This window comes from Ceratotherium simum, chromosome 34 (assembly GCF_057802395.1).
Source record: "Ceratotherium simum simum isolate JZ-2026a chromosome 34, ASM5780239v1, whole genome shotgun sequence".
Taxonomy (NCBI): Eukaryota; Metazoa; Chordata; class Mammalia; order Perissodactyla; family Rhinocerotidae; genus Ceratotherium; species Ceratotherium simum.
Genome location: NC_141933.1, coordinates 12,116,943 through 12,139,674, shown reverse-complemented (window position 1 = coordinate 12,139,674; position 22,732 = coordinate 12,116,943). Strand labels below are relative to the sequence as shown.

Sequence of the window (22,732 nt, the reverse complement as noted above, 5' to 3'; positions counted from 1 at the left end):
GAATATACTTAAAACCACTAAACTGTATACTTGGAGTGTGTGAATGGTATTGTACGTGAATTTTATAACTCAAGAAAACTGTCATTTTTTTAAAACTATCTATGGGAAATAATTCATATTCCATTTCACTAAAAAGTGGTTTCTCCTTAAAAGGAGCTCTCGTTAGGAAGAGGCACACACTGAACAGAGCTGAGGCAATATGTTCCAGAAGGACTCTGGCCCTGTACCTCACCACTTTGAGCCTCATTTTCCCAATCTGGAGGCAGGTGAGCAGAGTGGGAAAGAGCTTGAGGTAAGGAACCAGAGAGACCTGGGCTTGAGTCCACCACCACCAACTAGAGTGGGATCAAGACAGAGACTTAACAAATCTGTGCCTTTGTTTCCCCATCTGCAAAATGGAGCTGATAACAGCAGGCAAGCTTGAACATTCTGGGGAGATTTAAATGCAGTAATACAGGTAAAATGCTCCGGACACTGCCTGGCACCTTAGCTAAAGATGAGTCTCTAGACAGCAGAGGGAATAATATCTGTCAGCTTGCACAGGAGTTTGTGGCAGTTAAAGTGGAGTAGATCTGTAAAGCTCTCAACAGCTCCCAACACAGTGTCCACGTGGGCTTGGGATGTTTCCAGCCCCACCAGTCCTGACAGCAGTGATTCATCCTCAGATCTGAGGAGCTGCCCTAAATATACAGCATCATCTTCCAAAGGTCAAAGATTTTAAACAGATGTTGTACACAAAAGGAAATCCAAGACACAAAGCAGTGGAAAAATTCACCGTCTTTCTGGAAGTTTAAAAAAGGTAAAATCGCCACACTTAAGGTACTTTATGCACGTTAAATTAGAAAAATTAAATTCAAAATATACAGTGTCGAGTTAGTGGGAATATGAGGAACCATCTGCATGACTCTAGTTTCCTCTTTCTCTGGACCCCCATCTGGTACTGTGCTGTCACTTTGTAGGAGGTACAAAATCACCCGGTTACTCCCCCTGCTGACCGCAGGGTCCAATCACAAGTCACCAAATTGGAAAAGAGTTGTCTGCCCAAAGATTTTTCAGAGTAGGTCCACTATGGATAGAAAAAAGAAAGAAAGAAAGAAAACACTTAAATATCACCCAAAAGGTAGGCAGTGAGCAGATCGGTATATACAGAAGCTTTTTTAAATGTCCAGCAGTGGGCCACTTCAAGACTCTGAAACCAGGTGTTACAGCAGTTGTCTGTGTCCTGTTTATACCTCTGCAAAAAGTCCATATCAACAAACATGATGGAGAAAGACAAACAGATGAGAATAATTTTCAGGAGTCAATGCAGCATAACAGCTAAAAGCATGGACTCTGGGCTCCAATCCTGGCTCTCTGGCAATCAGCTGTGTGACCTTGAGCACCTCTCTTTGCCACTCTGTGCCTCAGTTTCTGCACTTGGAAAATGGTGATGATAATAGTACCTATCTCAAAGAGTTGCCATGAAAAGGGAATGAAATAAGATATATAGACTTACAGATGGCCAACGGGTATATGCTCAACATCACTAATCATCAAGGAAATGCAAATCAAAACCATAATATGATGTCACCTCACACTCATTAGAATGGCTATTATCAAAAAGGCAAGAGATAACAAATACTGGAGAGGAAGTAGAGAAAAGGGAACCTTCATATACTGCTGGTGGGAATGCAAACTGGTGCAGCCACTATGGAAAACAGTGTGCAGGTTCCTCAAAAAATTAAAAATAGAACTTCCATATGACCCAGCAATTCTACCTCTGGATATTTATCCAAAGAAAATGAAAACACTAGCTCAAAAAGATAGATGCACCCCCATGTTCACAGCAGCATTATTAACAATAGGCACGATACAGAAACTACCTAAATGTCTATCTATGGATGAATGGGTAAGGAAAATGTGGTCTATAGATATACACAGGAATATTATCCAGCCACAAAAAAAGAATTAAATCTTGCCCTTTGCAACAATATGGATGGACCTTGAGGGCATTACGCTAAATGAAATAAGTCAGACAGAGAAAGACACTGTGTGATTTCACTTGTATGTGGAATCAGAAAAAAAAAGCCAAGATCATATTTACATTTTATTTACAATTCATATTACATTTACATTTTGCAGAGAACATATTGGTGGTTACCAGAGGCAGGTGGTAACAAAATGGCAGTAAGTACATTCTTATCAATAGCTACTTTAAATGTCAATTGACTATATGCTCCAATCAAAAGGCATAGGGTGGCCAATTAGATAAAAAACAAGACCCATATATATGCTGCATACAAGAGACACACGTCAGACCTAAAGACACTCACAAACTGAAAGTGACGGGATGGAAGAAAATATTCCATGCAAATGGCAATGAAAAGAAAGCTGGGGCAGCAATAGTTATATCAGACAAAATAGACTTTAAAACAAAAACTGGAACAAGAGACAAAGAAGGGCACTACGTAACAATAAAGGGAACAATCAAACAAGAGTATATAACACTTGTAAATATCTATACATCCAACATAGGAGCACCTAAATATATAAAGCAATTATTAACAGACATAAAAGAGAAATAGAGAGCAATGCAGTAACAGTAGGGAACTTTAACACTCCACTTACACAAATGGCTAGATCATGCAAACAGAAGATCAATAAGGAAACATTCGCCTTAAATGACACATTAGGCCAGATGGGCTTAGTAGATAGACACAGAACATTCCATCCAAACATCACAGAATACACCTTCTTTTCAAATGCACTTGGAACATTCTCCAGAATAGATAACATCTTAGGCCACAAAACAAGTCTCAATAAATTTAAGAAGATTGAAATAATACCAAGCATCTTTTCTGACCACAACGGTATGAAACTAGAGATCAACTAGAGGAAGAAAATCTGAAAAGCCACAAATATGTGGAGATTCAACAAAATGCTACTAAACAAAGACTGGGTCAATGAAGGAATCAAGGAGAAATAAAAAAATACCTGGAGACAAATGAAAATGAAAATAGGAGATGCTAAAATTTATGAGATTCTACAAAAGCGATTCTAAGATGGAAGTTTATAGCAATACAGGCCTACCTCAACAAACAAGAAAAATCTCAAATAAACAATGTAATAGTGCACCTAAAAGAAATGGAAAAAGAAGAAGAAACAAAGCCCCAAATCAATAGAAGGAAAGAAATAATAAAAATCGGAGCAGAAATAAGTGAAATAGAGACTTAAAAAGCAGTGAAAAAAAATCAATGAAACCAAGATATGGTTCTTTGAAAAGATAAATAAAATTGACAAACCTTTAGCTAGACTCACTGAGAAAACAAGAGAGAAGACTCAAACAAATGAAATCAGAAATGAAAGAAGAGAAATGAAACAGACACCTCAGAAATACACAATATCATAAAAGAATACTATTAAAAGCTATCTGCCAACAGATCAGATAATCTAGAAGAAATGGATAAATTCTTAGATTCACACAACCTTCCAAAATTGAATCAGGAAGAAATACAGAATTTGAATAGACTAATCACCAGTAAGGAGATTGAAACAGTAATCAAAAACCTTCCCAAAAATGAATGTCCTGGATGAGACAGCTACCTTGGTGAATTCTACCAGACATTAAAAGAAGACTTAATACCTTAATGTCCTTCTCAAACTCTTCCAAAAAATTGAAGACATGGGGTAGCTTCCTAACTCATTCTACGAAGCCAACACTACCCTGATACCAAAACCAGACAAGGACAACAAAAAAAGAAAATCACAGGCCAATATCACTGATAAACATCGGTGCAAAATTCCTCAACAAAATACTAGCAAATTGAATACAACAATACATTAAAAAGATCATACACCTTGATTAAGTGGGGTTTATTCCAGGGATGCAGGGATGGTTCAACATATGCAAATCAATCAATGTGATACACCACATTAACAAAATGAAGAATAAAAATCACGTGATCATCTCAATAGACGCAGGGACAAGATACAGCATCCATTTATGATAAAAACTGTGAATAAAATGGGTATAGAAGGAAAGTACCTCAACATAATAAAGGCTGTATATGACAAAGCCACAGCTAAGATCATTCTCAATGGTAAAAAACTGAAAGCTATCCCTCTAAGAACAGAAACCAGACAAGGATACCCACTTTCACCACTCTTATTTAACATAGTGATAGAAGTCCTAGCCAGAGAAACCAGCCAAGAAAAAGAAATAAAAAGGATCCAAATTGGAAAGAAAGAAGTTAAACTGTCACTATTTGCAGATGACATGATTTTGTACAGAGAAAACCCTGAAGAATCCACCAAAAAACTTTTAGAAATAATAAATGAATATGGTAAAGTTGCAGGATACAAAATCAAATGCAAAAATCAGTTGCATTTCTGTATACTAACAACGAAGTAGTAGAAAGAGAAATTAAGAATACAATCCCATTTAGAATTGCAACAAAAAGAATAAAATACCTAGGAATAAATTTAATGAAAGAGGTGAAAGACTTGTACACTGAAAACTATAAAACATTGTTGAAAGAAATTGAAGAAGACAAAGAAATGGAAAGATATTCTGTACTCTTGGATTGGAAGAATTAACATAGTTAAAATGTGTATACTTGCTAAAGCAATCTACAGATTCAACACAAACCCTATCAAAGTTCTAATGACATTTTTCACAGAAATAGAACAAAGAATCCTAAAACTTATATGGAACAACAAAAGACCGTGAATAACCAAAGCAATCATGAGAAAAAGGAATAAAGCTAGAGGTATCACACTCCATGGCTTCAAAATATACTACAAAGCTATAGTAATCAAAACAGCATGGTACTATCACAAAAACAGACACACAGATCAATGGAACAGAACCGAGAGCCCAGAAATAAACGCACACATCTAGGGACAGCTCATTTTTGACAATGGAGCCAAGAATATTCAATGGAGAAAAGAAAGTCCCTTCAATAAATGATATTGGGAAAACTGGACAGCCACATGCAAAAGCAGACCATTATCTTACACCATACACAAAAATTAACTCAAAATGGATTAAAGACTTGAGTGTAAGACAATGGAATACTACTCAGCCATAAGAAACGATGAAATTCAGCCGTTTGTGACAACATGGATGGACATTGAGGGTATAATGCAAAGTGAAATAAGTCAGAGGGAGAAGGTCAAATACCGTATGATTTCCTTCATTAAGTAGTAGATAATAACAACAATAAACAAACACATAGGGACAGAGATTGGATTGGTGGTTACCAGAGGGGAAGGGGGCAGGGAGGAGGGTGAAAGGGATAATTCGGTACATGTGTGTGGTGATGGGTTGTAATTAGTATTTTGGTGAGTGCTTGATGTAATCTATGCAGAAATAGAAGTACAATGATGTACACCTGAAATTTTTACAATGTTATAAACCAATGTTACTGCAATAAACAAAAAATTAAAAATAAATAAATAAATAAAATACAAATTGAAAAAAAAAAAAAGACTTGAGTGTAAGAACTGAAACCATGAAAAATTTGAAGAAAATGTAGACAGTACACTCTTCAACATCAGTCTTAGCAGCATATTTTCAAGTACCATGTCTGACTAGGCAAGGGAAACAATAGAAAAAAACAAAGAAGTGGGACTATATCAAACTAAAAAGCTTCTGCACAGCAAAGGAAACCATCAACAAAACGAAAAGACAACCTAACAATTGGCAGAAGATCTTTGCAAACCATATACCTGAGAAGGGATTAATATTCAAAATATGTAAAGAACTCATACATCTCAACAACAGAAAAGCTAACAACCCAATTAAAAAATGGACAAAAGATCTGAACAGACATTTCTCCAAAGAAGATAGACAGATGACCAACAGGTACGTGATAAGATGTTCAACATCACTAATTATCAGTGAAATGCAAATCAAAACTGCAATGAGATATCACTTTACACCCATCAGAATGGCAATAATTAACAAGAGAAGGAATAACAAGTTTTGGAGAGGATGTGGAGACAATGGAACTCTCATACACTGCAGCTGGGAGTGCAAACTCAGGCAGCCATTTTGGAAAACAGCATGGAGATTCCTCAAAAAGTTAAGAATAGAACTACCATACGATCCAGCTATTCCACTGCTGGGTGTTTATCCAAAGAACACAAAAAGACGAATGTGTAGAGATATATGCACTCTGTGTTCATTGCAGTGTTATTCACAATAGCCAAGACTTGTAAGCAACCTACGTGCCCATCAAGGGACAAATGGATAAAGAAATATGGTATATATACACAATGGAATACTACTCAGCCATAAAAAATGATGAACTCTTGCCATTTGTGACAACAAGGATGGGACCTTGAGGGTATTATGCTAGGCAAAATAAGTCAGAGGGAGAAAATCAAATACCATAGGGTCTCATTCATAAATAGAAGATAAAAACAACAAACAAACACATAAAGACAGAGATTGGATTGATGGTTACCAGTGGGGAAGGGCGGAGGGAGGAGGGCGGAAAGAGTGATTAGGCCCATGTATATGGTGATGGATTGTAATTGGTCTTTGGATGGTAAACTTGATATAATCTACACAGAATCTAAATATAATGATGTACACCTGAAAGAGAAGAAAAGAAGAAGGAACAGTAAACAAACTCGTCAGACCTCAGTTCAAGGTGTGGCATGAGGAGTGGTGAGAAGGCTCAGCAAGCCCAGGCGTGGGTGTGGGCTGGCCGTGTGTTGAGAGTGTGACCATGACCAAGCCACGTTCCCTCTCTGAGTCTGCGTTTCTCACATCCAGCCCTTTACAAGCTCTATGTTTCTAGGGAGAAGAGCAAAGGGGAAGAAGACGGTGGTGAAACTCCAGGACCAAGAGGCTGCCCTAAGGTCTATCAGCTCAGCTCCATAACGATTATCATGCTTAAGTGTTCCATCTTGGTTTTGCCATGATTAGGTTCTTTAGATTACACTCCATTGCTTGGTTTGATATGTTCATGGAACATTTCTGAACACCTGTGCTCTTGGCAGGGTGTGCCCTCCAGCAGCGATGCAGTTCCCAGTGTCACTCAAAGCCTGGTGTCAGGCGTGGCTAATGGCAAAGTAAACGTTGTTGTCTAATCTTTTTGCCAGGCCCGTCCAGCACAATGAGATTACATGGCTTCCCTGCTGGCAGCAACGGGTCGGCCCTGGCTGACGATCAGTCCTCATGGAGAACAGATGTCCCTGGAGTCAACACTCCACTTTCCCTCCCCAGAGGTCCTCTGGGGACAAGGTAGAATGGCTTCTCTGAGTCCCCCTGGGATGGAGACTGCAGCCATCATGAGATGTCCACCTCACACTCTAACCAACAGACAGAAACCAGGTGGAGGTGTGTGAGAACAGAGCCTGGCCCAGGACAGGAGCCTCCCAAGACCAGAGCCTTCTGTGACACAGCTTCTAGTCCCTCCTGTGTCACTAGATTGCTATGTGAACCCTAGCTGATCGCTTAACTCTTCGGAGCAGTGTCAGTGGAGCTAATGCAGGAATAATATTTTTTAAGAGATCATGTTTCTCAAAAAACTCAGAAGGGCATGAAGAGTCACTGAAATGCAATCCTTGTTGTGTGGATGGAGATTGCAGAGAAGCAGAACAATGATGTCAACTTCCTCCTTCTCAGATCCCTCACATGGCCTGAGCAGAAAACCAGCCTGCAGGGCACAGAAATGGCTTCTAAAGGAGAAGAGTGGGAGGCAGCCAGGTGGATCTTAGTGGATCTTTCCAGAAGTTCCTAGCCATGTATTAATATCCTACTGCTGGTGACAAAATAAAACCAATTTCACAACTTAAACAACTCATATGTATGATCTCAGAGGTTTTGTTGGTCAGGAGCCCAGTCTGGAGGGTCCTCTGTTTTAGGACCTCTCACAAGGCTGCAGTCAAGGTGTCAGGCAGGGATGTGGTCTCATCTGAGATTTGACTGGAGAAGGGTCTGCTTCCAAGCTCACATGGTTGCTGGCAGGATTCAGTTCCTTGCAGATTGTCAGACTGGCAGTCTCAGTTCCTCACTGGCTGTTGGCTGGAGGCGCCCTCTTTCCTTGCCATGTGGGCCTCTCCATGGGGTAGCTTGCTTCGTCAGAACCAGCAAAAGAGAAAGTCTACACAAATGGTCTGCTGGAAAGACAGAAGTGACAATCTCATGTAACATAATAACAACAGTGACATCCCATCTGCTTTGCCATGTCCTATTGGTTAGAAGCAAGTCACAGGTCCTGCACATGTTCAAGAGGAGGCGACGACAAGGGGCATGGATATCAGGAGGAAAGAATAATGTGGGCCATCCTAGTGTCTGCCATAAGCCTGTACTGGGTGCCACCAAGCATGTCAGCCCCCACCCCCACCAGTGTGCTAAAATCTCTAATGTGGGAAGACAATTATCTTCACCAGTCCAAGAACTTCCCATTAGTGCGATCCAAAGACCCGTCCAAGAGGGAAGGAAAGAGAGCTCCCCCTCTGCCCTCTCTTGAGATGACCACAATCTTCTTGAATACATGGCCTATTTCTATCTTGCTCACGGATGTACTCCCAGCAGCTAGAACATGCCTACAACCCAACAGATAGCAGGTGCATAATGAAAATGTGTTGGATGAATGTGCACATGGTCCTGCGGTTACTGCCTGTGGAGTCTCCCTTCTGTTTCCCAAAGACATTTCTCCTCTGTTCAAAATTCCTATGTGGGTCCAACAGACGAGTTGTGCCCCTAAAATCAATGCCCATCCTTAGGCTCCAAGCCCTGCAAGCCGGCTCCAAGATGCACTGGGGAGTCTGGACTCTATCTACCCCTCCTAGATGGACTCTGACCACCCCACCCTTATCCCCAGGATGACATCAAAGCACCTGTCTGGAGTGCCCAGCACCCAGGGGTTCTGAGAAACATGCACAGTCCTCACTCGGCTCCTTGGAGCTTCACTTCAGCCAGCAAACATCGTCACTCCCACCACTCAACATGGGAGAGAAAAGGAGACCTAGGACAGATTTTACTCCCGGTTACAGAGGACATAAACGGAAGCAGGGATGGTGAGTGGGTTGTTCTTTTCTTTTTCATTTCCCTCGGTGGTATCACAACATTTCACGTGAAATGAAATGTCCCCTCCAAGCTGCCTCCACAGGCAGAGCCTAGAATCCAATTTCCCTTCACCCCCCCCGTGTGGCTGTCACTGGCCCAGCCCGTCACCTGCTGTACAATCAGGGGCGTCAGGTCTCTGGGCATAGAGTGAAATTTCCCTTCTCAAGTGGACAATCTAGAGATAGAATATTACAATCACCCCAAAAAGTTTCCCTGAACCCCTTTGTAGTCAGTCTCTTCCCAGGCCTCTGACCTGTTTTCCCTTCTCATTATTTGCCTTTTCCAGAATGCCATATAATTTTACAAATGTCGCCTTTTGAGTCTGGCCTCCTTCACTCAGCATAACCTGTGAGATTCATCCACAGCTCTTGTGTGTCCACTACTGGGTCCTCTTCCGCCCTGTGGCTGCACCACCAGTTGTTTATCCGGGACAAGCTGAAGGACATCCGAGTTGTTTCAAGATGTTGGGCAATTATGAAAAAAGCTGTTATAAACATCTGTGCACTGGTCTTTGTGGGGACACATGTTTTCATTTCTTTTCAGTAAACACCAGGAAGCAGATGGCTGAGTCAAACAGTAAGCGCCCGTTCACTTTGTAAGAAACTGCTAAACTGTTTTCTAATGTGGCTGTGCCATCCCGCAGGCCCACCTTCAATGTAGGAAAATTCCAGGTGCTCAGCATCCTCATCAGCTCTTGGTGTTGACAGCTGTTTTCATTTTAGCCGCTCTGAGTGTGTGGCTGGTTAACACTCGATATTTAGTCCTCATACAATCCCATAAAAGTGGTGGTACTATTTTCCCCATTTCACAGATGAGGAAACTGAGTCTCAGAGAGACTAGATCACCAGCCCCAGGTCTTACAGCCATTCAGAGGCAGGGCTGGGATTCAAACCCAGACTCTGGAGCCAGAGGTCTTCATAAGCTTCTTCCATGGGCCCCTGTAAACCCCAGTGAGTGAGTAGGGGAGAAGGCACGGGGAGTAACAGAGACCTCAATTCAAGCCCCTGCTTAGCCACTTTTTACCTGAGTCACCTCAGGCAAGTGACACAACGTCTCTGTGCCTCATTTTCCTCATCTGTAAAATGAGAATAATAACAATAATTACCATAAGGAGCTAAGAGTCAGAGGTCAGGAAATCTAAGCTGTCTCCTCTAACTGACAAGGAAGAGAAACACACAAATGATGTTACCCTGTGTAAGTTGCCAGAATGGTTGGCAAAGGCAAAAACACCTGATTATAGAAACGTGACCCTACTCTGAGCCACATTCTCAAGCTGCTCTTCTCTCCAGGCTTACATAGGATTAATTAAAACACTGTGTTGAACACTTCCATGCACCATATAATTCATTGAGGGAGATGAAAGATGAATAAAACACGCGTCATGTTCTTCATGTTCATTCCCCACATCTCATTCCTGAGGGTTCCCTGACTCACCCTGTACCCCCAACCACACTTCACTTCATTTCCAAGTTGAAAATTACACACCAAAGACCCAGTACTTCTTTCTTCCTAAGAACAATTACTGTGAATGGTTTCAGATATGCACAACATATACATAAAATATAAAGAATAATGATGAGCCCCACATACCCATGCCCAGCATAAGACACTAATGACATTTGAAGACCCTGATGACCCCCCGTATATGCCCCTCCTTCCCTCCCACCCAGTGGTAGCCTTGAGCCGGGGGTCTCCATCTCATGTTCTCAGGACTTAGGCAGGCATTTTCAGGACTGTCAGCCGCTCCACAGAACAGTTGAGATCACCCCGAAGGTGAGAGTGTGGGTCAAGGAGAAAGGCTCAAGGCGAAGGTCACGAGACAGGAAAGGAAGAGTCACCAAAAGATGTGAACGTGCAAAATATGAGGTGGGGATCCAGATTTGAGGTACAAAGATGCCTTAACGGGTGAGTTTGACATACAAATGTGCTTTGTACTAACACCACTGGTCCTGAACTTGATCTGCTCTGCCCATCCCTCCAGGCTGACCCAGAGCACTGGTGAAAATTTGGAGCTTTTATGGAATCTGTGTCTTCTGATGCTGGAAAAACCAGGGGTGGCCCAGGGAATCTGATTTCAGAACAGGACCCACAGACAGGGCCTACTACCTCTTGGTGACGTCCCTCCCACATATCCCCCTCCTCCACAATTCCTGAGTCAGTTTTCACTCCACTTTGTCCACTAAACAGATCCCATAAATTTGAGAATCCAATGGATTGGTAAGCACCTTCATTAAAGAAACAACCTAAGTCATTCACCACCTAGTATGAATTTGCCCAGATTGCTTTGCTCCATAACAGTTGATTCAGCCAAGTCTTAGGCGTGGAGCACCTGGGAGAGTCAGACCCGGATGGGATATGAAAGGTGGAGGCTTCCAGCAACCTGAGAGCGTGGGAGAGGAGCAGTAGGAAGAGAAGGGGTGCAGAAAGTGAGGGGCATAGACTTCATGGATAAACCCGGCCTCTTTCAGGTTGGCTTCCTCCAGGAAAGGAAGGAATCATTCTTCCACTTGCTTGGCTCCCTCCTCTTCCTCTGTACTGCACACACCACTGTCCCATGAGTCGGCCCAGTTTCCCTGAGCACAATATTATGCAAGAGCATAATTAGGCCTGGAGGCTAGTTAGACACCCGACAACCTCACATACTGTCATTTCTGTGGGGAAATGTGTCCTGAGTCCCAACCACTGACCTATGAGTGTACTTTGGGTTAGCCACTACAGGAACATGGCCCATCGCTAAGTGGGGAGCGGCTCTCCAAGCACCCCAGCCATCTGTCCTACAGGGACAAATCGGGGTACACTGAGCTCCTTTGACACCTGTTCAATGTTAAGTTCAATTTTGTCAAAATACTCATCTTGTCAAGTTCTCATGCAGGCCCCTTTCATTCTTTGAGAAAGAAGCCACCACTCCATGGCTCACTCTCTGCAGGTCCATCCTAACCATGTGATGTGGTTGCAATGGAAGCTGCTCAACTGGAAACTTCTCAGAACGTGGCGCAGGGGCGGGGACGATCTTATCGGGAACTCTTCTGTTTGGGTTTAGGATAACAGGTGACGTTTGGAGGCTGATAAGGCTGGTTCCCGAGGACTTGTGCTGTATATAAGAAGCAACTCCCGCCTGCTGCTGTACACTTTCCACCCATCTTGTCTTCTCTGGAGACTTGGGACCCGGGAAGAACCATGAAGTGGCTGCTGCTGCTCAGCTTGGTGGCGCTGAGTGCCTTATCTACAAGTGAGTCTGGGGGACACGGGGCACGGAGAACAGCTTCCGAGGAGCTGCTTCCCTTCACTGCCACCCTGTCTGTCTTTCTTCCCTTATTTTTCTTCTCTTCTGCCTTCATACCACTCCTTGCTCTCTTCCACCGTCTTGAGTCTCCTTTCTTCTCTCTCTGTCCTTCTGGGGAGGCATTACTGCAGACGTCGTTCATAGCTCAGGCCCTCAAGTCCAGCCTGGGTTGGGTGCCAGCTCCATCACTGTTTGGGTGACTTTGGGCAACCACTGAACCTCTTTGCAGTAGTGTAGAAAAAATGGGAGAATCTCCCCTCTTGACTTCCTTCTTTCTTCCTCTCTTGGAGAAGCTTCCTTTACCTCAGGGCCTTCCATGGCACCCCAGGAGCAGACTCCTTCCCTAATTACACTTCCTCCTCCAAACCATCCCATTTGCAAATGCTCTGCCACAGGGTTCCACTTGTCAGAAAGAAGTCCTGGAGGAAGAACCTGATCGAGCATGGCCTGCTGGAGAAGACGCATCCCCGCAACCTAGCCAACAAGTACTTCCCCAAGGAGGCTGCCACCTTGGCACATGTTGAGTCTACTCATGGAGAACTACTATGATGTGAGTGCATGGGCAGGAGAAGTGGAGGGGCAGCACCGAGGATTTAGCCTAGAAGAGAGAGGGGTTCCAGTGTTCTTGGAGGATGGATCAGGGCTCTGAGCCCACAGGCAGTAACCCAGAGGTCAGCTCTCACCGGCACAAGGCAGGCAGGAAAACTCACATTCTGACATGTTGCTTTCGTTCATCTCTTCCTTCATTCATTCATTCAGTGTTTATGTATGCAGAGCACCTCCTTATGTGCCAGTCACTGTGTTTGGCCCCGGGGGAAGCAGCAGGGAAGAAAACCAAGCATAGCTCCTGCCCTCAGGGGTCTCACAGTCTGCTAGGGAGAAACAGACAATCATCAATGAGCCTCACCATCCATGAAAAGTACAACCAGGCTGAGGGGTACGCAGTGAAGATGACACTGTGAAGGGGGTGAAGGTGGCAGGTAGGGACAACTCTCCGGGGCATTGAAGGAGAAGCTGGGGTCCAAGAAGACAGGAGAGAGTCCCAGAAAGCAGGACGGCTTGTGCCAGATCCTGGGACAGCTGGATCTGAGGAAAGGCCAGTGTTCAGGGAGAGCAGAGAGGGAGGGTGGAGCAGAGAGAGGCCCGAGGGAGTATGTGGGTGGAGCCAGGCCAGAGTCTCTGAAGAGGGTCTACATCCTCATTGCCACCAAATCATCTTAACCAGGGGAGTTGACATGATCGGTGTGGAGTCTCAGGAAGATCTCTCACTGTTCTATTTGGGACCCAATGACAACACCCTGCCCATCGGTAGATATTTTGTGTCCCTGTGTGAATGGCACAGGGCCAATGGTAGGAAGAAATGTTGTCTGTCGTTAAGATCTTAGCCTGTAAAATCTACCAGACCTGGTGCAAATCTGGGCTCTAATCCTTCTGAGTCACGCGCCATTGGGCAAGTCATTTAAATTCTCTGAGTGAGCCTCAGTTTGCTTGTCTTTCAAACAGAACCACGAATATTTACCACAAGAGGGTTGTTGTGAGTAATTAATGCAATAAAGTTTTCTTGGGAGGAATAGCAAAGGAGAGGCTCTTGGTAAGAGCTTGGTAAAGTTAGCCCATTTAATCATTTAACAAAGATTTATGAACTATCTACTATGTGCCAGAGGCTCTGTGCAAGGAGCTGAGGCAACAATGATGAAGAAGCACAGTTCCTGGAGCTTCTATTCTGGAGAAGAAGGCAAATGAGCGACAAATAAATAGGAATGGAAGATAATGTCAGTAATGGCTGTGATGCAAAAAAAGATTGATTAATTAGACAAATGGTAAGAGGAGGAATGGAGGAAGGGCACATTGAGATGAAGTTGTCAGGGAGGGCCTCTTGGTCGAGGTGACATTTGACTAGAGCTCTGAATGATTGAGGAGGAGGAGCCAGCCAAGGAAAGGTCCAGAATTAACATTTTCCTAGCACAAGGAATAGCAAGTGCAAAGCCCTGGGATGGGAATGAGCTTGTCATCATCAAAGAATATCCAGCCCAGCCTGGCTTGAACAGCTGAAAAGGGAGACAGGGCTGCCACTACAAATAAAAATCCTGATACGCCCTTTCTCGAAATCCGTTGTACACACCTTGTTTTGAATCACCTTGTTTCAAATCAAGGTGATTTGAAACAAGATCTCTCTTGGGGTTTCCATCTTTCAATGACTTTTTATCTCCAGATGAGAATTACCTGAACCAGCATTTAAGCATTTACTCTGCTGGGTGCCGTAAGGTTCCACCCTGTCCTCCGAGATGGTGTGTTCTCTAGGATGGCAAGACTACAACATTCAAGCCAAGAGCTGAAGAAAGGCCTGCTGATTGTGATTAGGTGTTAATGGTGCTTAGAAGAAAACAGTCAGAGGCTACCAGGGATGCAATAAGGGAGGACATCAAGTAGGAGGGGAGGCCAGATGGGGCCTTGAAGGACGGATGCATTGGACAGGGAGAGAAAGGCAAGGAGAGCAATGAGGGCAGGTGAGCTGAGGAGAAGCCCCAGGGGATGCCCTGCTCCCTGGGAGCCCCAGGATGGGGAGTGACCTGTGCTGTCCCCGCCCCGCAGGAGGAGTACTTTGGCACCATCAGCATCGGAACCCCCGCTCAGGATTTCACCGTCATCTTTGACACCGGCTCCTCCAACCTGTGGGTGCCCTCCACCTACTGCTCCAGTCTCGCCTGCAGTGAGTGCCTGGTTCTGCCCAGGGCCCCCAGCACCCACTGACCTGGGAGCCCTGAAGGCACAGGGGCTTCAAATAGGTCTGATTTCAAGCTGCTGGGGTCCCTCAGGGATTCTCTCAACAGGCACTTCCTGAGTACCCACTATGTGCCCAGCACTGGGCTTAGGTGTCCAGGGAATACAGGGGGAATCACACAGGGTCCCTGCCTCCAAGGGGTTCAGTCCAATGGCAGCAAGCAACTCTCCTGAATAACCAGGCTCAGGGGAGTCGAGGGTGACCAAAGCAAGCCAGGGCTAAAGGGCTACAGGAGAGCCAGCTGGGACACAAGCCTGACATGAGAAAGTAGCTCAAAATCATGACTGAGTTGAGCAATGTTCTGACTTTTAAAAACAATCAATAGGTTTGCTAACCACAGAGACATTGTCATTGGGAGTCATGGACGGTGTTTCAAGTTCCTTACTCTTCTGGCTTTTTTAGCTGACTTTTAATTCAGAGTAGGAGCCCCTGGAATCCTCCCCTTCATCACTTGAGCTGTAACATTGTAACACAGTCACTGTGACATTATAGCTCTAAGATGGGCTGTACACAGGCTGCTGTGAAGGTGCTCATCTCCATGGGCAGCCGTGGGCCTGCTCTGCTAAGTGCTTGCCTGGGGGGCCTTGGTAGGACCGTGGGGTTGGCTGGGGACCTTCCATCAGGGAGATGGTCCCAATTGGTCCAACCAGACAGGAATAGAACCTGGGAATGCTTAGTCTCCAAATTCTGGGGCAAAAGTCACCTTTCTCCTCCAAAAACACACCCAGAACCAAGGCAGCCCACCCCAGAAAGACATCCCCAGCCATGATTCTCCCTCGTCTTTTGGAGGTTGACGATGTCACTTCCTGCCCTCACAGCCAACCACAACCGCTTCAACCCTGAGGACTCCTCCACCTACGAGGCCACCAGCGAGTCTGTCTCCATCGAATATGGCACCGGCAGCATGACAGGCATCCTTGGATACGATACCGTCAAGGTGAGCACCTGCTGGCTCACCACCTATCCTTCCCAGCCTTAGGGACAGCTTCTGGGGACTGTGGGAGCCACAGTGCACCCCCCCAGAATCAGCTCATTCAAGCCATACAGGTCTCAGTGAGCCTCAAAGTAACCTGATTGGGGGGGGTGATGTGGAAGTGGCCGAGATGTCACAGACATCTCTAGGTGGGGCAGTAGTGGGTAAGGGGTTGGGATTCCTGGAGCCATAAGCAACCTCAGCCCCACCCAAGCTGAATGCTGTGGAGTCGGGGAAAAGGTAGGAAAAGGCTCAGTTCTCTTTTAGCAGCTCCTCCCCTTTCTTCTCACTCCACCTGCAGGCTTCCCCAGCCATAAAAGCCCCACAAGCGCCACCACCCTTCCAGGGCTGGGCAGGGGTCAAGGGCTCTGATTTGTCTGGGGTCTAGTTTGCTTCTGATCATCAGAAACACGAACACACTGTGCCCATCTGTTCTGCAGCCAATTCTCATGCTAAGTCACAGACTGTAGCCTTCTGGAGACAAGCCACAATGGTTGCTTCCAGTAGAAACACAAACATTACCAAAGAGGCTCCCTCTCTCCTCCTTCCAACGGACGCACCAGAACCTGAGTCCCACAGGAAATGAACTAGGGATGCTCTGGGCCCAGGGCTGGCGCCTCGCAGGGCTCAGTCAACACAAGCTGATGGTGAACATCTCAGTTCCCCCACTCAGGTTGGAGGCATCGACGACACCAACCAGATCTTTGGCCTGAGTGAGACAGAGCCCGGTTCCACATTTTACTACGCTCCCTTCGATGGCATCCTGGGTCTGGCCTACCCCAGCATCTCCTCCTCCGATGCCACACCTGTCTTTGACAACATATGGGACCAGGGGCTGATCTCCGAAGACCTCATCTCCGTCTACCTGAGCTCGTAAGTCCGCCGGAGAGGTCATGGTCACCTGGCCCAGCAGAGGGCTGTCTGGGGCTGGGTGGGGTAGAGAGGGTCTTGGTCAGCAAGGGATTTGAAAGGTCAATGTCTAAGGCTTGAGAGGTATAGCTTTGGAGAGAACCGTGCCAAGTCTCTCTCTCATGGACCATGTTCATTCATCTTATTTTACCAGCGTGAGTCTTTGTAACCTTGCCTTACACAACTCAAATGTCACTAGTCATTTGCTCTCCAGCACCAGTCCCCTCATCGTTGGCCCCAAAAGACCACCATTAAAATGAATCCACTTAAAACAGGGGTCAAAATTCCCTAGCAATGACAAGAAGATTTGATCGGGACTTATCTTAAACAATGAAACTTTTAAAAGACGAACGCAAGTTTCTCTCATTGGTTAACAAAATCTAGGTTCCAGTTGTGACTATGAGTTAATTCTAAGAGGAATAAAGAACAAACCAAGTGTTGGTTTTGGATGAGTTGAGGATTGTGCAAGAATATCAGAGTGTCATCAGTTTTCCCGAGACACTCAACTTTCCTCTGACGCGCTCATCCTCTCTTGAAGCCATTTGTCATTGTTATTGTTTTTCTTCGTTGTTCACTGTTCTGCTAACATCTCACTGTGTTGCCTTGTACTGTCAGACGTTTACAGGAAAGGTGACATGGGGACTATTATATCCGTGGCCCATTCTTTGGTGATTAATTTCTTATCATCCACCTTTGCTTCTCTACCTAACCCTAAACAGCAGAGATTAAGGAAATGAATATTCTAGTAACCAGGAGGAAATTTAGAACAGGAGTAATGTACCATGGGAGGGCCTTTTGTCTTTTTCTTCACTTAATATTCAGGTCGGCTCCTAAATATCATCTGCCATTGTGGGTACTTAGATATTCCATGGGGGCCGTCTTATCTCTCCAATAGCTCAGGGTTTCTCAATCTCAGCACTAGGGACATTTTGAACAGACAACTTTTTGCTGTTGGGGGCTGTTCTGTGCATCGCAGGTTGCTTAGCAGCCTCCCTGGCCTCTACCTACTAGACAGCAGTGGCACTCCCTACCCCACCCAATCATGACAATCAAAAATGTCCCCAGACATTGGCAAATATCCCCTGGGGGCAAAACTGCCCCTGGCTGAGAACCAGAGAACTATACTATCAAATACTTAAGAGCAAACACTGTCATGCATTCACTTCTCTTGAGGTCCCCACGGCAATGAGAGTGAGGATGTGAAGAAAATCACACACTCTGGAACCAGAAAGACCTGGGTTCTAATCCTGGTTCTGGCACTCCCCCCCCGTGTGACCTTGGGCAAGTCTCCTCACTTCTCTAGGCCTGAGTTTCCTCACTGTGAAGTGGAAATAATAATCATAGTGACCACTGTATGGGCCTTGGTGTGAGGATGAAAAGAAACTGTGTCGGGCACAGACTCCATGCAGCTCCTGGTGCTGGTAAGAGCCTAACCAAGGGCAGCTCTAGGATGCACACAGGAGGTGTTCAGTTGAATGAGTGAATTCATGTCTTTTCCCCCCATTTCCTTAGTGATGACGAGAGTGGCAGCGTGGTGATATTTGGTGGCATTGATTCTTCTTACTACACGGGAAGCCTGCACTGGGTGCCTGTTTCTGATGAGGGTTACTGGCAAATCGCCGTGGACAGGTGAGGTCGCTGTTGATGGGCACTGTCCTGGCAAATGCCCCAGATCTCATTTCTTTCTAGACTTGAAGTTAACTAAGCTTTCCAGAATCCCGCTGGCACAGCCAGCACAGGGAAATGGACCCCAGGAGGGGAAGGTGTGAGTTGGCCAAGCCAGAGAGACCCCGAGCAAGCCACCTCCTTGAAGGAGGAGAGCTGCCTGGGACTGCATGCTCTGCAAGGATGAGACATCCACTTTCCTTCTGGTCCAGGAGACAGGACACCAGCATCCCCGGGGAGAGTTGGATGATCCACCTTCCACATGTCTTGACATTTAGGGAAACCGTGAACAGGCACATGCTCCTCCCACTCTAGGAAACATGTCACTTTCAGTCGAGAGACAGGGCAAAATGGCTTAGAAGTTGTTTCAGCCCATTCCTTCCCACCTTCTCCTTCTGGACATGTCCCTACCACATGTGGCCTCATTCCCCAGCTGTTCCTCCCCCAACTGGCTGCTAGGGTGACTCTGGGTTTGCCCAAGAGTGAGCAGTTTCCCAGGACTCAAGGCTTTCAGTACTAAAACCAAGACTGTCCTGGGCAAACCAGGACACTAGGTTCCCTCAGTCTGACTCAGCCATGCTAAAACTTCATCAGTTCCTCCCACGCCCGCCTCTGCACCTCTTGTCCTAACCCTCCTTGCATGTCTTCCCCTCTGCCTGGGATGTCCTCCTCCAGCTCTTCACCTCCTTGGCAACCTCTGGCTCTCTGTTTCCCTGTGAAGCCTTCCCTGCTTGCTCCCCAGCACCACCAGCCTCACCCTGGATTGTGTTTCTGTTCCCCTGCCCTGTGCCCTGTTCATGCTGCTCTTCTTTGATCATGACTATTCTTTCCATCTAGACTGTGAGCTCCCTGCAGCCAGAAACTGTGTGGCAGCCTGGTTTCGCATTTCGTCTCCCATGCCTAGCACAGAACAGGCACTCAGTAAAGACTTGTTGAGTAATTAATGCATGAATGAAGGAGTGTGTGAAGGAGAGAAGTGTATATTTTATGTATTGGCCAATGGATGAGGAGGAGGGACCCTCTGGGGTCACTTGGTTCCTCCTGGGAAGAGGTACCCCCTCGGGACTCAGGGGACCCTTAGTTGCCTCTCGCCCTCAGCGTCACCATCAACGGAGAGACCATCGCTTGCAGCGAGGGCTGCCAGGCCATTATTGACACTGGCACTTCTCTGCTGACTGGCCCACCTTCTGCCATAGACAATATCCAGAGCTACATTGGAGCCACTGCAGGCTCCTCCAGCGAGGTGGGTCCATGCTTGACTGCCCCATTCTAGACCCTGGTGGTGGGTCTGCCACGCAGAAGGAATGTAATCCCTCCTAACCCTCACTCTCTCCAGGAGGTGATCAGCTGCTCAGCCATCGACAGCCTACCTGACGTCATCTTCACCATTAATGGTGTTGAGTTTCCCCTGCCTGCCAGTGCCTACATCCTAGAGGTAAGGGGTCTCTGGGCCTCCCACCTAGATGTGCCTCCATAGAATATGGCCACATGCTCCCTCTTTGCACAAGGAAATGTGCAATTCCACATGCTGAAGCTAACATCTGCTCTGGACAGCCACCGGAGAAAAAGACTCCATTCAAAATAAATGCATGATGAGTTTGGATGCAGCACCCCCAAGGGGAGAAGGGAGGCAAATACTGACGGCATGAAAAGAGGATTTCTAGTTGGACCCCTGAGCCTAGCTCCAGGTCTCAATTACTAGCCCATTGATTCTGAGCCAGCTGCAGCCTCTCTCAGCCTCACTTTCCTCCTCTGAGAGCTACAGCTTTCCCCAGGCTCAGAGTGTGGTGAGGGTAGTCACGTGATATTGACCACATCAAAGCTACAAAGGAGTGGGCAGATGGTGATCCTAACTTCCATAGGGTCAGGGCTTATGATGCTCCCACCATCTCTACCAAGGAACAATCTTTAGTCACATTAGCCACAGGAAAACTCCTTACCTTCTATTATAATTCAGGTGGAAAACTCATTTTGCCCAGTGGTTCAGTGTTATTCAGCAAGAAGTACTGATGCCCAGGTCCCTGCACCAGTGATGCTGACTAATTAGTAGGGGATCAGGCCAGAAATATGTGTCCGGGGGCAACAACTATGGTCCTTGATGCTGATCCCCCGGCACCTGTCATCAGAGAGACTGTGTCCCATCTCTGGTTTTATCCTGCTTTTCTCCAGGAGGACGAGTCCTGCATCAGCGGCTTTGAGGGCATGGACCTCGACACCAGCTCTGGAGAACTCTGGGTCCTGGGTGACGTCTTCATCCGCCAGTACTACACCGTCTTCAACAGAGCCAACAACCGCGTCCGCCTGGCTTCTGTGGCCTAACCTTAGTCTTTCCGGCCACTTCCCAGGAAGATCCTGCCTCAGTCATGTGCCCTCTCTAGATGTTCATACTTCTCCTGATGGCTCTTCCTATGGGATCCTGGAGGTGGGATCTTGCCCTGTTCCATCTCGTACCAATCACGTAGAATAAAAGCATAACCGTCTGCAAAATATTTTGTGGATTTGCTTCTCTTTGTCCATATTTCTCCTTCACATCACCAGGATCAGAACACCAAGGGCAAAAATGACCACTTGGACAGCACCACACACAGTGACAGTGGCAGCCCTCACTTCCTAATAGAGCCAGGAAGACAAATGGGCCTCAGCAGGTCCAGCTTGGAGCATCATATGAAGATGTGGGGACCACAAATGTCTGCCCCGTTGCCTCCTCATAGAATCAGGCCCCTAAGTTCTTGGTTGAGGGAGGCAACTTCTCATTTCCCCCAAAGCCAATAAGAGATCAGGAGAAAAGGAAAGGGATCAGGAGAGGTGACCACTGATGGTGACATTCCTAGTAGACCTAGTAGATGGTAATGTCTATAAGACACAGGCCAGAGAGGTGACAGAAGCTGACACTCCAAAATCTCCCCAGGTGCTCTCTGTGATTAGCTGGTTGACCCAGACTAACACCTGAGACCCCCTCAACACTCTGGTGCAAGACACTGAACTGACCCGTTTCCCCATCAGTAATTAAAGCGGATGGTTTTCCAGTTCCCTGAGCATTGTGACGTTGGGAGTGAAGGAGCTGAGCATGCCCAGTCACAAACAGGAATGGGTTCACTTTAATCCAGCTGAGCTGGAGCCTAGTTTCTCACTTGCTAGTAAATCAATTACGGGCCTGTGCTCCTGGGCACCCACAGTGGAAAAATTCCCATAGCTCCTGCCTCTGCCCACAGCTGGATTAGAGAGTACCCTCTGGAGACATTGGCCTGAGGGCTGCAGCTGGGCTCCCCTGCTGAGATGGAGTGACTTCGGGGTGCCAAGAACAAGATGGCTTTGGAAAGTCTTGTGACATCATCCCCCAATTTGTCATTTATCACTGTAGAATATGAGATGTCAGGCTCTAGAGAGGGGTGTGGTGAGCTCTACCAGCCCATGCCCCAGGTCTTCCAATGTCACTCATGTCTCCTCCACCCATGTTCCCCAGCTGAACAATCTTTTTGAAACATAAATATGATCACGTCCCTCTTGTGCTTAAAACCTTTCCTTAGTGCCCTCCAATAGCACTTGGGATAAGACAATAAACCTTCGGTGTGGCTTCCCAGCCCTGCATGCTCTGGTCCCTACCTACCTTCCCTGCCTCACCTTGATCCCTCTTAGCCTGAGCTCCCACCACACTGCCCTTCTTCCACCTTCTCAAATACACAATGTTTTCCACCTCCAGAACTTGCACACACTGTTCCCTTTGGGTTTCTGTTCCCTTTTTCTTGACTAGCTATGGCCCAGCATCCTGCAGATCTCAGCTTAAATGTCCCCTCCCTGTCAAACCTTCCCTGACCACCCTCTCACAGAGCCCTCCCTCCTTTCCTTTATGGCACTTGGCACATCGGTAATCATGCATTCACAGGAGCGCTTGTTCCAGATCCACCAGCACAGGGACTGTGATCATTTAACTGTTGAAGCCCCGGCAGCAAGAACAGAGCTGGAACATAGTACAATAAACAATTGTTGACTGAGTGATGAATTCAAGATGACTTATTAAAAGGAAACAACCAGGGGCCGGCCCCATGGCTTAGCGGT

The 22,732-nt window shown here is 46.2% G+C and overlaps 1 pseudogene; it reads left to right on the top strand.

The window, feature by feature from the left end:
- Positions 1 to 12,241: 12,241 nt before the first annotated feature.
- Positions 12,242 to 21,050, top strand: LOC101389915 (pepsin A-like; annotated as a pseudogene).
- The last annotated feature ends 1,682 nt before the right edge of the window (positions 21,051 to 22,732 follow it).